The sequence below is a fragment of the Manacus vitellinus genome, unplaced genomic scaffold (genome assembly GCF_001715985.3).
Source record: "Manacus vitellinus isolate BGI_N305 unplaced genomic scaffold, ASM171598v3 scaffold_1_pilon, whole genome shotgun sequence".
Taxonomy (NCBI): domain Eukaryota; kingdom Metazoa; phylum Chordata; class Aves; order Passeriformes; family Pipridae; genus Manacus; species Manacus vitellinus.
This window is the reverse complement of record NW_021939396.1, coordinates 41,670,939-41,686,665: the sequence shown is the minus strand read 5'-3', so window position 1 is coordinate 41,686,665 and position 15,727 is coordinate 41,670,939. Positions and strand designations below refer to the sequence as shown.

At 39.0% G+C, this 15,727-nt stretch overlaps 1 protein-coding gene and 1 long non-coding RNA gene across 2 annotated transcripts in view; one reads left to right on the top strand and one right to left on the bottom strand.

Annotated features, from left to right (window-relative positions):
• The window catches only part of SPIDR (scaffold protein involved in DNA repair), a 194,452-nt gene that overhangs the window by 89,424 nt on the left and 89,301 nt on the right, over positions 1-15,727 (top strand). The gene's annotated exons all lie outside the window — the stretch shown is intronic.
• LOC108641048 lies at positions 1,593-5,637 on the bottom strand. Its single transcript, XR_001921708.2, has 3 exons — positions 5,530-5,637; positions 4,384-4,521; positions 1,593-2,089 (listed from the first exon to the last, which is right to left on the bottom strand). It is a non-coding gene; the product is annotated as an uncharacterized LOC108641048 (long non-coding RNA).

Here is a 15,727-nt window from a genome sequence, read left to right as displayed (position 1 = left end):
AGATTGGGAATTAGAACCAGATGTTCTGCATTCGAAAGCTGCACGAATGTTAAACGCGTTTATTAATGACTGTGATGGCTGAGGTATTTGGCTGTCTGCCTCGCTTTAATCTCATTGCTCCGTATTTAAAAACAGTCGAGAAAAACATTTTTTTGTACCCAACTTTAGGCAGCTTCCTTTATACAAATGTTCATTAAAAAAAAAAAAAAAAGAAGACAAGATTTTTCTGGGAGAATAGCCACATATATTAAAGCAAGAAACAAGCGGGAAAACGTCAACATTTGTCTTGTTCTGTTAGTTTTAACATACGTGTTGTGCTGAAAATTAATGTCCTTAAATTGGGTTTCCTTCTTGATTTGTGGTTGTTGGATAACACATATGATGTAAGCTGGAGAGGTCAGAACATGCAATTACTGATGTTCACCAAGTACTTCCTATTCCCTTAACTCTCCCTCTTTAATGTCCCTGTCAGAGCATGTGTTTAAAGCAAAACAAGAGTGGATGCTCAGTCCAAGGCGGGTAATGTAGGAATTGCGTTCACCACAGGCAGTACTTGTGAAATAACTGCTTTACATCCTTCCATGGACCCGAGAGCATGTTATATCTCCATTTCAAGAGCAGTATCTCCACCTTGGTGGTTGCACACATTTGAGACTATTGAGCACCAAGAGCTTCTGTGGGGACTTCAAGGGTTGGATTTGATGATCTCAGAGGTCCTTTCCAACCCAGCTGATTCTATGATTCTGTGATTCTGGTTTGTGCCCAGTGGGGATGAGATACTCAACACCACCATAGCCTGTACAGGCAGAGGCAGATTTGGGGTGTCCCCCAGACAGGCACGGGATCTGTCTCCCATCGTGACACGGTGTTGTATGTGGCTTGTAAGATTTTTCTGTGGGAAGCAAGGACTGTTGGAGGGAGAGATGGAGCTGTGTTCATGTGTCCTTTCAATTAGCAACCCATGACTTCTTCATCCTCTTGAGAGTGGAATCACTTTCTCTGTAAGCACTGGAGAACCCCCTCTTTACCTGGAGGGGCATGGCTGTTTTGAATTAATGCAGACTTCTTTGGGCAGGAGACAGATCCTGCCTGTGGCTGTTGGAGTGGAGCTGCCTCTATATTCTGGGAGAGCCCATACCATTAAAATTGCACCAGAGAAACTTGTCAGTGCCTTTGTCCAACGTTAATTTTTTTTTAAAATTAAATCTTATATTTCCTGTTCTTTGAAACTGCACATAGTTGTAGTTGGGTGCCAACTGAGGAGGTACTGAATTTATTCCCAGGCAGTGTATTCGGTGGTGGTGTGGGAAGCTGGTGGGACGGGGAACGTTTGGTAGTTTTGGTGAAATTTTCTTGAGCTGTGTCCCCACCTCAGGTGAGGTCCATGACCACCCGTCCGTTTCCTGGTACCAGCTAAAGTGAACAGGCAGCTTCCTGCTACAGGGTGGATGCTCTGCTGAGGAATTTCCAGAAATGCTGAGAAGTGCTGACTCACAGCTTACGGCCTGTCTGGGCTGAGGGGAGGTTTTCAAGTCCTTGGCTGAAGCCAGCAAAAAATGTTGCTGTAATGTACTGTTTTATTTTTAGCAAGGGGGGAGGCTGTGTTGCTTAGGATGAAATGCTTGTGAGTGCTTTCAAAATGACAGACAGTTTTAATATTTTTTTTCTTTTCTATTTTTAGAACTTGGAAAACAGGTTGTTTTGCTAAAATACAGACACTTCTCTGTTTCCTCAGTAAAGGGGTTGTTGTAAAGGAGCCTTAAGGAGTTCATGCAGGAAGGCTTTTACCACCACTGCAGTTCAAAATGTCCTTCAGGGCAGGAGATACTGAAGTATTTGAGACTGAAACCCAGTTGGCACTTACTTGCTTGTATTTCTCACTTATACTGAGGTGGGACTGCAGCTGCAATTGTTGGAGCTGAAATGTAGCCAGGTATTTGATTGCTGGTATTAGGAGATCGTTGTAAAAGCTTGATGCTTTGGTTTTGTCCTCTCTTGTTTTAGCAGTCACTTCACAAGTAATTCTCTGTGTATTTTTGGTTTTTTTCTTTCTGAACAGAAAATGCCCTATACTGCTTTCTGCTAATGTCTGTCAGAAATAAGATTGAGGGAGAAGTCATTTCAAGCTGTACCACCTCTCAAAATACAATTTTAGTGATCAGATTGTAGAGGCAAAGGGGCAAAGTTCTTCCTCTCCCCCTCCCCCCCATTCAGTACATTTTTTTAACATCATCTTGGGCGTATGTATTGTTTTTCTGTTGAACAAGCAGTGAGCACTTTGGGATGATCTCCCAGAGAGTATCACTAGTGAGATACAAGTTTGTAAAAACTTTATTACTCTTGCTTATAATTTCTAAAATTTACTGTTCTTCATTCACGGCTCTGTACCTCTGCCTGTAGAGCTGTTTGCAGCCCTTTTTTACAGCTTACTAGAGAACTATGACTCTATGAATGATCTGCAGACTGCTCCTAACCACAACGAATAATTCTTTAACCTGTAGCATAAATTAGCACATTTTGCAAATACAAAAAAAAAAAAAAAAAAAAAAAACCCACACATCTTGCAACAACCCTGCAGCATCTGGCTTAAGAAGATCTGGTGCACAACTTCCCTGAGAAAGTACATTTCCCTTTTGTAGGTGAATCATTTTTAACTGCTCTCCTCAGTTTTTGCCCTGTGACGTTACATGTCCAACAGGGTCCTCATCCAATGACAACAAAGAGGAAAAGGGTAATTCTGTGCAGGAAGTACAGGAACATAGGACAAGACTGTTTCCACGATGTGCAGTGAACTCATTTATTAGCTCACCACTGTGAAAAAGTCCCAGTCTTAGTCATTTTAATGTAAATACGATGAGGGCGCATGAGCTGCTGGTGATTTTTGCGGGCAGATATAATAGTAGGCTGCACATCTATCACAAAATTTCACAATACAATGCACTTTTAGTAATGACTCTAACCTCACCAGCTACCCACCTTCAAGAGAAAGCTGTTCTCCTACCCATATCTGCCAGTTCCCTCCAGGATTTTATAGCAGCTGCATAATCTCTTAAAAGAGTTGTGTCCTGGCACCCACCACTATATTGGGAAAATAATATAGGCCACACATTATTTCTAGCCACCTGTCAGTAAATTCAGGATAAGAGCCATGAACTAACAGCCTTGCTTGTGACCCCTTTTAGATAGATGTGTCATCCGACCTGGGTAGACATGCCTCAACTAGATTGCCTGACTTCAGATAACCCATTCTACAATCCTCAGCTGCTTGTCCCTTTTCTAGTTTGGATGAGGCACAGAATGTACCTTTTTGTGAAGATTCTGTCCCCAAACTTTTAAAAAAAGTCAATTATGCCTGAACGTTGTCCAGCTTTCCAGGGAACATCTTGGTACAACATGTATCAATGTAGTAAGAACATCTCATTTTACAGTCAGCTTTTTGTAATTGAATCTGCCCTAGTAGAATCCAGGAGTCCTTTCTAGTAATATCATACTAAACGGTCTGGTTCCTGTCTTTAATACAGACATGCCCTGCAAAGAGCTTTCTGCTTGTGGCAGTGTAAGCTTGTGCCTTCTCAGATAACTTGGTCTCCTCATGCTACCTGTTCTTGCATAGCTTTCTGATCTCTCCACTATTTGATATGTTTTGCTGCTAGTTGCACTACAGTCTTGGTAGCTGTGTGAAATCTCAGCAATTCACGTCTATGCTTCAGTTGAAATACTACTTTTTGTTATTGTATGATTGTCTTAAATAATTTTTACTTTTGATCCTGAGCAATTTCTTCTTACACCCTTCCTGTGACTTCACTTAGGGTCATCATGACAACCCAATTCTTTGTGATTTTAGTGGGTGCCCAAAAAGAGCAAGAAAGCCAGTTTAATGATAAACCTTGAGTAGTCAGCTACTCATTATCATCACTTGTGTGATAGCATTCTCATTAATTATCTTTTACTCTGTTTATCCATTAGTCTGTGTTGGAGTTCAGAACAACTCAGCTCAAGAACTGCACTGCATGTTACTTTACTGTTTACTGGATAGGGTGGATCATATATTGATTTCTATGTAAAGATGAGATTACGGTGGTAAAAAATAAGACATTTTAAAAATCAGTGATCAGAATTTGAGTATCCTAAGTAGTGCCATTAAGTCAATCAATTGTTTTAGTAAAGACTAGAGGAACCATTTGTGAGAAATTTTAAAGAATATGCAGACCAGACACAAGTATGTGTGTGTCTGAATATATGAAATTTCATGGGTGTAGACTGATACTTATAAGCAGTTTGAAACAGTGAATAGAAATGTCACATTTTGTTTAAACCAGTAAATAATCCAGGGAGACTGAGGATAGAAGGAAAGAACAAGTGGTTAAGAAAAAAATAGCTTACCATTATTTCATGAGGGTCTCCAGGTGTCTCAACCTCATCTCAACTCCTGGTAAGCCTCTTCAGTCATCTTTTCAGTTCTCCTGGTTTTTAAGTCTTGTCTCTGAGTTTTAATCTTTTTCCAGTGTTTTCTTTTGATTACTGTAATGATTCCATGGTATGATCAAAATTAGAAGCTGTGTCAAACTATCATTTAAAACTTTACCTAAATCAAGGTTTGCCTCTTGCAAAGTAGCAAGGAGTTGAATGTGATGTCACACTGCTTTGGGATGTGTGATATGGCCCCAGTAATCAATATGTCAAAAAAATGAGTATATATACAGCTGTCGAGAAGACCTGTGCCAGCATTGCTGGTTGTAGGCTAAGGGCTTCATTATTAATAAATATTCACACCAAACTCTGATCATCCTTGTGCCTGAGCACTGCTGCATACTGTGAACAGCATAGTTTAGTGATTTCCTTCTTGTGGCATTGATTCCATTGTCTGTTTCAAAACATCTGTGCTACTGTACAGCTGGGAAAATTTGTCTGTCTTTCTGCCTTCATGGTCTTCCACTCTAATATGTCTTTCTGAAGTAAAGAAGCTATCAAAGGATGCGGGTGGAATTGTGTGTATAGAAGACAAACTTTCCAAGGAACAGGAACATGGTTTTGACACAAAGATGTCTGTACTAGCAAGTAATGTGATGTGGTAGGAGCACTTTGTGGAGTAAAAGTTGGTGTGGGAGATTTGGTCCTGCTCTGTGCATTGTGGGCTTTTACTCAAGACAGGCTGTAGTCTGCTCATGGTGGACTAAATGCCTTTTAGTAGTTAGAACGCGTCTTCAGGTTTAGTTTTGTATGAAAAGAATCCATTGTGTGAGCTCAGAAAGCTGCTCTACAATCCAAACCAAAGCTCAGGAAAGCTGGAGAGATTTACCACAAAAGCACACCACTGATCTGAACTGCAGAACTGGTGTGGACACACCCATGAATGACCAGACATCAGACCAATCCATCTTTCTCAGTTTGGCTTGCTTTGAGAATTCCTGTTGTCATACATATACACAGATGCACACTTGTAAACGGATAAAACCCAGACAATAAGCTGCCTTTTAAACACTAAGGAGAAGAAAGAAAAAAAAAGATGGATGTTAGGCTTTTAAATACCTGGGTGTTGCTCTGCGTAGCCACTGTTGCAGCTGTCAAAGTTCTAGACCTTGTCCGACTGCATCCTTTCTCTGCTAGTCTTTAAAACTGTGCTAAAATGCTAATATTGTTTCCTTGTAGCTGGTATGTATTAACTTGAGAATAGGTGTTTTCATTCCCATGGCTACCCTGGAAATCTCTTGACAACTTTTACCGTACCATATACTTGATGGTACAGCAAACAGATACTTGGAATGATAAGTAGGGAAACTAGTCTTAAACACTGTAACTTTATATAGAGGAACAGGTTCCAAGTTGACCATGACATGGACGCATTAAAAAAACTTGTATATGTGAGCTAAGGAATGTAAGATGGTGATCCTTTACCTCATTGCTGTAAATTGAGAATTCCTGGTTCCTTCAGGCTTAATTTTGGTGAAGTGATAGAATAGACTTATCACATAGATAGAAGAAAGTGCACACACCACAGCAATTGCAGACTGTTGATCTCCCCAGCATACAGCTCGAGTGCTGAGGTTTGCTTCCAGGAGAAGTAAGCAGGCTCGTGTATAGTTTTATATTGCTCCTCTACAGGGCCAGGTTAGAGCTGGGAAGTATAAGCAGGCCAGAGCAACAGATCAGTCAGACCCAGTCAGGTTTGGACAACTTTTAGCACACTGTTACAGCTTGCTCTTTTGAATAGAAGCAGCAAATGGCCAACCTGTGAACAGCAGGGTTTTTACAAATATTTGTTGTATACAAATGAAAAACTGAGCTGTGAATATGTATTTCAATATGTAATTGCCTGGAGACAGGGTTGCAGTAAGATTAGGTAATAAAAACTGAGCTGGAAATCAATTGGTGTAGCATACGGAATGGATGGTTGCTTTACAAATTTTTCCCTTTCTTGTTTTCCTCTCTCCTTAGAGAATGTACATTGCATCGAGGACAGAGAAACAGAAAGTCTTGACAACTTCTAGTATGCCAGAGACTTTGTTCTGCTCAGTGAGGAGGGGTGCAGTTCCCAAGAAAGATGTCAAATGCAATAACTGATGTTCTTCCTTCATGTGATGGATACCATCTGTATTTAGAAACATCTGAGCTTGTGCTTGAATAGAAGTCACGTAGCATTTTTATTGGTATAGTAGAGAACTTGAGTGTTTTTATTCATGATACTTGAGGCTTTACTCCCAGACATAGTTTACAAATGCGTGACATTCCTTTTACGTTTCGAAGTGAAAAGTGAGCCAGGGTGAGCAGGAAGGACATTCCGTAGCTCAGTGAATCTTTTAGCAGTTTTTCATTGTGTCATATTTGTTTTTATAGAAGCAACTTCAAACTACGGCACTATGAGCAGCAAGTTAGTTTTTGTCTTATATAAAAACAAACATGATTAGAATCTCCTCATCTGTAAGGTATTCATAGAGTCCATTATTGTCAGGATATACAACTTTCCTCTTGATAACCCTTCCTCAGACTTGTCAAAATATATTATCTTCAAAACAAACAATGTTATTAGTTTTTACTTCCTTCTTAGCATCCTGTATTTCCCTAACAGTGAAACACTAGTAACCTCATTTGAAATAATCTGTGTTTGTATCCCTGTCTCTTACAACTGAGATGTGACTCCAATAATTCTGCTATGTAGCAAGTTACTTCCTATCTTCATCATGTAATATGTCTTCGTGTATTTTTATTTCCCTTTGTTTCAGAATATAAACACGAGCAAATATTATCTTGATTAATTCTCTCCCTGCCCTCTATCTCCTCTTTCCCGTCTCCCTGTTTTGAGAAAGAATAAGAAAATGCAAGTTTATTCTTTTCCAGCCAAGGAAAATACTTCCTCACTAGTTCCTATGAGGGAAGAATATCCCCTTGGTCTTAAACATGCTTATTTTGTTTTGTTTTGTTTTAACCTGCATGGAAATTATTGCTGTCTGAATTGATACACCTTTCCTGTAAACTCTCTGAACTGGTAACGAAGAGTTAGTGGCCTGGAGCAAAGATTTTGGGCAATAACCTCAAATTTCTCAAAAATATAACATTGCAAATGGAAAATTCCATGGCCTAGCAAGTATTTGAAAAAATTTTTAAGATACTGTTAACCTGATTTTGGAGTTGAGAAGGAAGATGCCAGCCAGCCTGGATACCTAACTGTGACAGCACAGAGGCAGAATGTTTTTTTAGGCAATCCTATATTTAAGTGCATGAAATCTCAACTCTGCTAAAGCCCTCCTGGTTTCACAGTTTGTCCAGGGACAGAGGAGGATCATATGCTGTGACCTCGAATTCTGCCACTATGTAGTAGTGCATGTCATACAGCTGGCTGTATGCCAGTCATGTGGTCAAAATCTCATCCCTTTCTCTGCTGACTCTTGACACACACTTGAATGTCTTGTAGTATAAGGGAGAATCATAATCAAAGACTACTAGATGAGGAAAAACAGACTTTGTTTTTGAAATACTCTTTATGTTCTTGATTTCTTTTGGCTTATGCCACAGGCTTCCCATAAAATCTCTAGCAAGCTATCAATTGTGAGCCTTAATTTGGCATATAAAAAAATGAAAATAACAGTGATTCGTAGTTTCACTGGAATATTAGTAAGTAAAATTTATGTTAGTAAATCGCTTGCCTGGGCTTGAGGGAAGGCCAGAAAGGTAGGGAGAAAGTCCGCTCTTCTTGAAGAGTTTGGATGAGCTGTGTCAGAAGCTGCTGTAGTTCCCAGGACCAGCAACACATTGAGAAAGACCTAAAGATGCTTCTGGCTGCTCCTTTATGAGCAGTCAGCTCCTCTCTCTAGAGGCATGTGCAGACTTGTCCTTAGGATATACTTGTTCATGTGGAATGTGAGAACATAGAACACATCTAAATTTATTTCCCACCAACTACTCAGAGAAATTTGCTCTGTATTTAAGAGGAAAGAGAACTTCAGCTCAGACCAAGTAATTTGTCCATGTTATAAGCAGCTAAAGAGATACTAATTAAGGAAAAGGTAGATGGAACATAAAGAAAATTGTAATTAAGCATGTACAGTCTGTGTCAAATGGGATCCATTTTAACCCAGAAAATGAATATACTGTGAACTTTGAGATATTTTAATATATAAGTTTGTGTTTTACTGACTAATGTTCCCTTCATTTTCTTCCTCTAATATTTTCTGAGTATGTACAGTTAACCATATTTTTACCAAAATGTTCAGTGTAAGAGCCCAATATTTAAGACCATACATAATATTTAGAATATTACAGCATGAAATCATCATAACAAACCAAAGCAAATAGCTCTTAAGCAATTTTGGAAGCTTCTCTAACAGGAAAGCCTTTCTTGTGGGAGAATAGCTTTAATAGCGAAGTGTGAAAAATGAATGAGGGGATAGCCCAGCCTTGGTTTTGAGAGGTTTCCTGGTAAAGTGGTGGTGGAAAACGTTTTTCCTGGAGGAGGATGTATGCAGTTCTGCTGTGTTTGCTTGAAAGTACTGAATCCAGTCATTGTGCCTGTATTTTGGCTTCTTTCCCATTGTGAAAGTACAGCACAATCTCCTGCCTGCTGCTCCCTGTGAGCTCGATATCCTCATTAAAGATCAGGGAAAATAAAGGGGAAAACCCAAAGAGGTCAGTGAGTTCATTTACACACCATGCCAGGGCCAACACGTGATTCAACATGTGATACAATAGTGAGCCTTTTTGGTGAGCTCGCTAAAGGCATTGAGAGGCATTTCAAACTGCAGAGATACAAGACTGCAATTTCTTATTCACAAGCAAGAGTGAAAGTGCTTTACGACTCCATTACATAATGTAAATAACTTGTTTTGCATTTAGTTAAACAGAGAGCTGTGACAGTATTTGATATTTATTGTTGTGTTCCTGTTTCTTGTTATTACTGTTAATGCCCGAAGTCTTTGATACATGTTATCATTCCTGTCTTTATGATCTGTGTTCCTGGGAGTCTACTGTCTAGCTGATAATTTAACTAGGTGGAAAGGCCAATGAGAAGCACCTAAAATGAGCTACATTGATGTTCATCTTGTACTGTGACATCTGCTTGCACACTTTTTTTTTTTTTTTTTCCAATTGAAGCTGGATTCTTTTATGGTGCTTTTTAGCTCCATTCTTGAGCAAAGAGCCCTGGCTGCTGCCTGGAGGGGTGGGGTATGTGTTCTTGCCATTTTGCCTGTGCCATCTCCAGCACACATCACACTCTTCTGGAAGCAGTTTCCATTCACCAGCTCTGCATTAGTAGTTCCCTGGATGAGCAGACTGAACCAGCTCACACACAAGTAGGGAGCAGGTCTAGGCCCTCCCTCCCCTTTTTAGGGTTAACCAGACCATAGATAGACCATCTAGCTGAATAGTCATCTAGCCTTCTGCTTTTATCTGAGAAGTTTTTTTCTGGAAGGGGTTTCAAGAAAGCATTTGTATCTTGTTTGCTGAATTTATTTACATCCATTTGACTGAAAGTTGCCTGTAACCTGTTACAACTGTATACTCTGCTAGGTAGTGGAGTACTAACCTCTTAACACAGCTTAACATCAACCAAACCAAAATAGAAAGCCTTGTTATAAAATATGTTAGCAGTGTAGCAGACTTATACTTATGAAGACAGTAGCTTATAGTACACCCTGTTGAAGAATAAATTGATTTAGAATAAATTGTGTACTTATACTGATGTAACTATGCCTATATAGTGAAATATGATGTTTGTAACCAAACTGGTAAGGACAAAAAAGTTCATGTTGACAGATAAAAGGTTGAAAGGCATGCATGAACACAGGCTTCTCTACAAGTATACCAGCCCTCAATGTAGACATAGCACACATAGCGTGTTTGAGGGACTTCTGTAGAAAGAATCTAGTTTTGTTTGGGTTGAGGGAAGATGTAACTGAGAGGAGAAAATGAGCATATGACACATAATGGGAAAAAGTTCCCATTTGCAAATTTGGTGAAGAAAGGTAGTTCCTAACTTTTCTGTCCTCAAAATTTTTTATCTTCAAGGATACCTTCATGGGACATACATCATTAAAATTTTTGTTTCTAGGTAAGAAGTCTCTGTAATTTCCTGAACAAAAATTAAATCCCAGGTCTTGCGTGGTTGCACATAGCTATTGTACTGTCCAGTCTATGCTCAGGTGGTTTTGTGTGGTTTTGGTGGTTCTTCACATGCCTGGTTAATTTTTAGTATCAGTTCTTTTTTAACTTTAATCATATATGAGAAGGGAAAGAGTGAAAATTCAAAGTAAATTAAGTGTGTTCTCTTTTTCACATGTTATTAGTTACTCTGAACACTAATCAGTTTTATGTATGCTTTAAGAAACTCCATCTCCTGAGGCTTTTCAAGGAGCTGTGAGACTTCCTCTGCTTGGACTCAAGCGAAAATACGAGACGTGTTTATTATGATCTCAGTTGTTCCTTAAAGGTCAGAGCACCAGTTTAATTTATGACTCAGCACTCTAGTTACTAGAGTCTAGGTAAAGTGGGGACTGTAAGTAATTTTCACCACTGTTTCTTAATTTGGAAGCGATGTGTTCTTTTTCCACACAAAAAAATGCTTGATTTCTTCCAAAGTGTTAAAATTTCGTTGAAGAAATTATAAATTTCTCACTTTGTGACAACTAAGTAAAGACTAAAGACATTCAATCATCGCTTGTTTTTTTTTTTTTTTGTGGCCATATACTTCTAAATAAGTGCTTTAGGAGGTTATAGTCCAAAAGATGGATTTTGTTTCTGGTTGTTGGAAAGCTGAATTTTTTATCTCGAGTTTGAGAAACTGTATCTGAGTTTAAGTAGAAACAAAAACGTATCACAAAGATCATGATTTAGAAGGAAAGGTTTAATCACAGAACAGTGAAATATAGTTTAAAAAAGAGCCTGCATAGGCTGATCACAGAATCTTGGAATTTTTGTTTGTTTTATGGTTACCATTAAAGCAAATCGTCATCACATTTCTGGGAATCTTGCGTGATCAAGGATTATAACACTGTTTATATTAATTTTTCATTGACATTTTTAAAAGCAAATACTTATCAGTTAGACGATTAAAAGTTCCTGTTGCCTGCTACCAACCAAGCACATGCCTAGCAATTTTTGCTCTTACTGGATTTTTCACTGTTACAGTGAAAGCTGCTGCTGTCCTTAATATCTTTGTTTTGAACAAAGCTGGTGGCTGGATGACAGTGAAATGAAGAAGAAATAGCTTTAAACCATTGTAGTTGACCCAACGCCAAGTAAAGATAAACCTTTCTGATTTACAAAGTGTTGCATTTTAGCTTGGGTTGCTCTCTCAGGAGTTATGTCTGAAAAAAAAAGTAAAATACGAAGTATATGCTCAGCTTGGTTTTAAATACAAAAGCTCAGAACTGGCACTTGTCAAAGCTCATTTTGGCCCAGGCAAACAAGCCTTTCTGAGGGGGAAAAAAAAGAAACTGAAAGCCTTACCAGCTGTAGCAATCCTAATAGGGGCTAATATGTGCCAACCTCAGTGTCAAGGCTGCTTGCTCAGAAAGAGGTGGGGGTTTGCCCAGTCCTGATGCTTCTGGCTGATGGTTTTGGGAAGCCAGGCTCTTTTTTTCCAGGACAGAAACCCCTCTTGCGACATAGCACTTTCCTGTTCTCCCTTGAACACTTGAACTCTGGGATAGAGGCATGCTATGTTGCTCATGAGGTTTACAATGCCATGGTTTGACCTTGAAGGCAACTTGAGAAAAATCTGTCCTTGTGTCTTTTCTCCAAGACTTAAAGCATCTTTTCACTTAGTAAGTCCTTCTATTAGGAAGCTGATGGAAGGGTTTGTGTAAAAAAACTGTCAGTAGCCCAAACTGAAACACTTGCAATATGGAGCTACTTGAATGATTTCACTGTTCTTTTTTTCCTTACACTACTGAGGGAAGATTTTTTTTTTACTTTTGTTTCATGACCCAAATGTTTTGGAGTTTTTTCAGTACTTATTGAGCACTTGACTTCAAACAAACATCAAATGCTACTAGATGTGTAAATCAATTCAAATGATAACTATATGCTCTCAGACCTTTTAAAAATGTAAAAATAAGGCATTTTTTAAAATCCATATATTTTGTGGTTGTCTCACTGCCTGATACTGGAGCTTGAGGCACCGTGTTATGATGAATTATTGTCTTATATCTTTGCGTGAAAGCTTAGAAGGATACCCTTTACTCCCCTGTTCCATTGGAATTGAGTGATAGATTTTATTTTGCCTGCCCTAGATCACTGGTTTGAGGAGCAGTCTGAAACTTGCTTTGTTTTCCTTGCAACCTCTCCCTTTTGCTGTCATGTCCTTTTGTGCTTTATTTATTGCCAATTTGTTTGATTAGATTAAGAAAGGATTAAGGGATCCAGTACCCTTAGCAAAAGGCAACCCATTGTTTAGAAATGTGTAAATGTAGTGTAATTACTTCTTAATTCCTTACGTTTCATAAAAAAGGGGATTCTTCAGCAGGTAAACCCTGAGAGGTTTTTTGAAAATCAAATTAAGGTAATTTACTGACTCAAACGTGTATGCCAAAGATGAGGAATATCACCCACAAAGCTCAGGTTTTAGTTGATACGAAGAACTTCAGGTACTTTGATCTATTTACAATCCAGATAATACACCTTGTCAGTCCACACTGATTTCTAACCATTTCTGGATTCCCATAGTAAAAAGAGGCTTTGTCTCTGCTTGGACAGTTTAGAATTTACCATTAATTTGTAGTTCAGCTCTCTACATTAGCAGTGATAAGGGATATAGTAAGAAGAAGATTCATCTTTTATTCAAAAAATTAGTGACTAAAGGCCCTTATCACCCATTTTTCTTCTGTCTCTCCCATTAGCAGAGCTATACTAGTGGCATTCTGGGTAAAGAACCATACTAAAAGCTTAGTCAAAAAAAAAAAGGTATCACCTGCCTGCAAGGAGGCTTACTTGACGTCCTTGCATTAGGGGGTTTTTGGTTTCACAAATTAAAAAACTCTTTAAAACAGAAGAGTAAATGTGATTTGGTTAGACATTGAGATGACATACTGTGTGTGTGCACTCGCTTTAGAAGAGCGACTCAGTGAGGAGCAGAACCATTTTGTGCAAGTCCTATCAGTTTCAATTTTATAATTTTTTACTATTTGAAACTTAGCATCTTGATTTCTAGATTTCTTGTAATCTGTTTGTCCTGCTTTTCATGTGAAAGAGAAGATGAGGAGCATTTCTCTGAACAGGATGGTCTTCTTACACTTTTGTAAAGCATTAGTAGTAGAATGTTTCACCTACTTTATTCTTTCATGTTTTGGCATGCATTATTTTTCTTCTTTTTTTCTTTTTCTGGCTTTGTTGCCTATACTGCATATTGTGATTAGGACTGTTTATTTGTATTATACCTCACAGGTCTGTAGCTGGCTAGTTCTGAGCTGGCTACCTGCAAGAAGCTGTCTGTGCAAACAGCAAACATCAGGGCTTTGCTTACATGTCTCTGCCAGGCTGGTGTCAAAACACTGCTATCAGAAATGACGCCAATTCTGTGGCAAAGGTTTCTGTTGTCTTTTTTTTTGGTTTGTTTTTTTTTTTAAACCTAAGCCCCTGAACATGGTCTGCTAAGAAGCCATCGAGCTGTCACCATGATCACTCACATTTTTCCACAGAGTAAATATCTACAGCTTCTCTGTTGACCACAAGGCACTTGAAATGAGTTGCTGAAAGATTCCGCGTACTGCCCTGATCTTCCTTATAATGAGCACTCCTTTAAAGAAGAGAAAATGTAAATCCTTGCTGTAAAAGAACTGAAATTAACTCTGCATAAATGGTGAATGACATATGCTAATGTGAGATTAGGCAGAACAGTTTGAGAAAAGTATTTAGATTGCAATGTTATTTTGTGCTACGTTACTTTGACTCTTGCTGGCTTGCAATTGGGACCGTTTAGTGCTTCAGTTTTGATGGGAACTACATTTCATTAGGAGAACAATGATGGAAACAGCTGTTGCATGCACAGGCAGTTCCTGGCTGTCTATTGCAACTGCAAAGGAACAAGTTGCAATTAGCATAAGCCTCGAAGAGCCTGTTTCCTTTGGAAGTTGCCTTTTGAATGTATCCATTAGTGTAGGGAGTTTTAAGGAAATAAAGAGTATGGGGTAGAGGATGATACATTAGAGGATTTCACTGGGAGTCAGGCACTGTGACACCTCAGGCCAAGATCCATGATACACCCTTGCCTCAGCTAGTCCAGCCTTCTCCAACTGTTCCCACTTGATCCTGCTCCCGCTCTATGGCACACCTCATTTCTGCCAGCCTGACACTGATGGGGCTCTGCCATGACCTGGATCTGACCAAGGGGGGTGCTCCAGCTATAGGTTGGAAGGAGGTTCTTTCTTTTTTCGAAGGCAGGGAGTTTTATTTACTTTGTTTTTCCAAGTTGGATGAGTCCTTGATCTGATCTGCTCCTCAAACCCACAGAGACGTCAGACTAAATGAGGGGTGGAGGCAAACATGGCTTGAGAATATTGTGAAGCCAGAGGTTCCTTTTCTGTGTTCCTTTAGACAAATGACCACTCTCTCTACCTTCAATTCTCATTTCATGAGGTAAAGGGAAAAACACTTTAATTAAAGCAGGAATTATAAGACACCTGTTAATTAATATTATTTTGTAAACTTTTTTGGACAGGACTCTAAAATTTCAAGAAAAGGTACTATTAAAGAACTAGGCATTGCTTTCCAGGTAGCTTACCACCTGCATCTTTAGATATTGAGGCAGTAACAGTTTTAATTTTAAGAAATACCTTGTTCAATAGAGGAGACATCCTGCACTCTTAGACACAATGCTACCCTTGCTGGCTTTCCAGTTGTTATGCCATTAGCTCATTCTTGTTCTAAGGCTAAGTGTCCAGAAAAATGTTCTGTTGGTTCAGCAAATCTGTGTTTAGCTGAGAGGTTCAGAGAATTCACTGACGTTCTGCTTTCTGTTTTGAACCTACACTAAGCATGCTTGCCCTCTTAAAGTCTGTGGGAGTAGTTTAAAACAACCTTATGTTCCCTGATTTTCTGTGGCATATCAGCTGCAGTGGAGCAGTAACACAAGGGAGCAAAAAAACCCAAAAAATTTGTTCAGTAGCATAAGATACAAGTTTTTGGACTTAAATTAACCATTACCTTTTTAAAACATTGTTGCAAAGTGAATGTTTGCAATACAAGATCATTGCACTTAAGTTCCAGAGCCGCACGTCAGCATTTTTAGTTCCAGTGA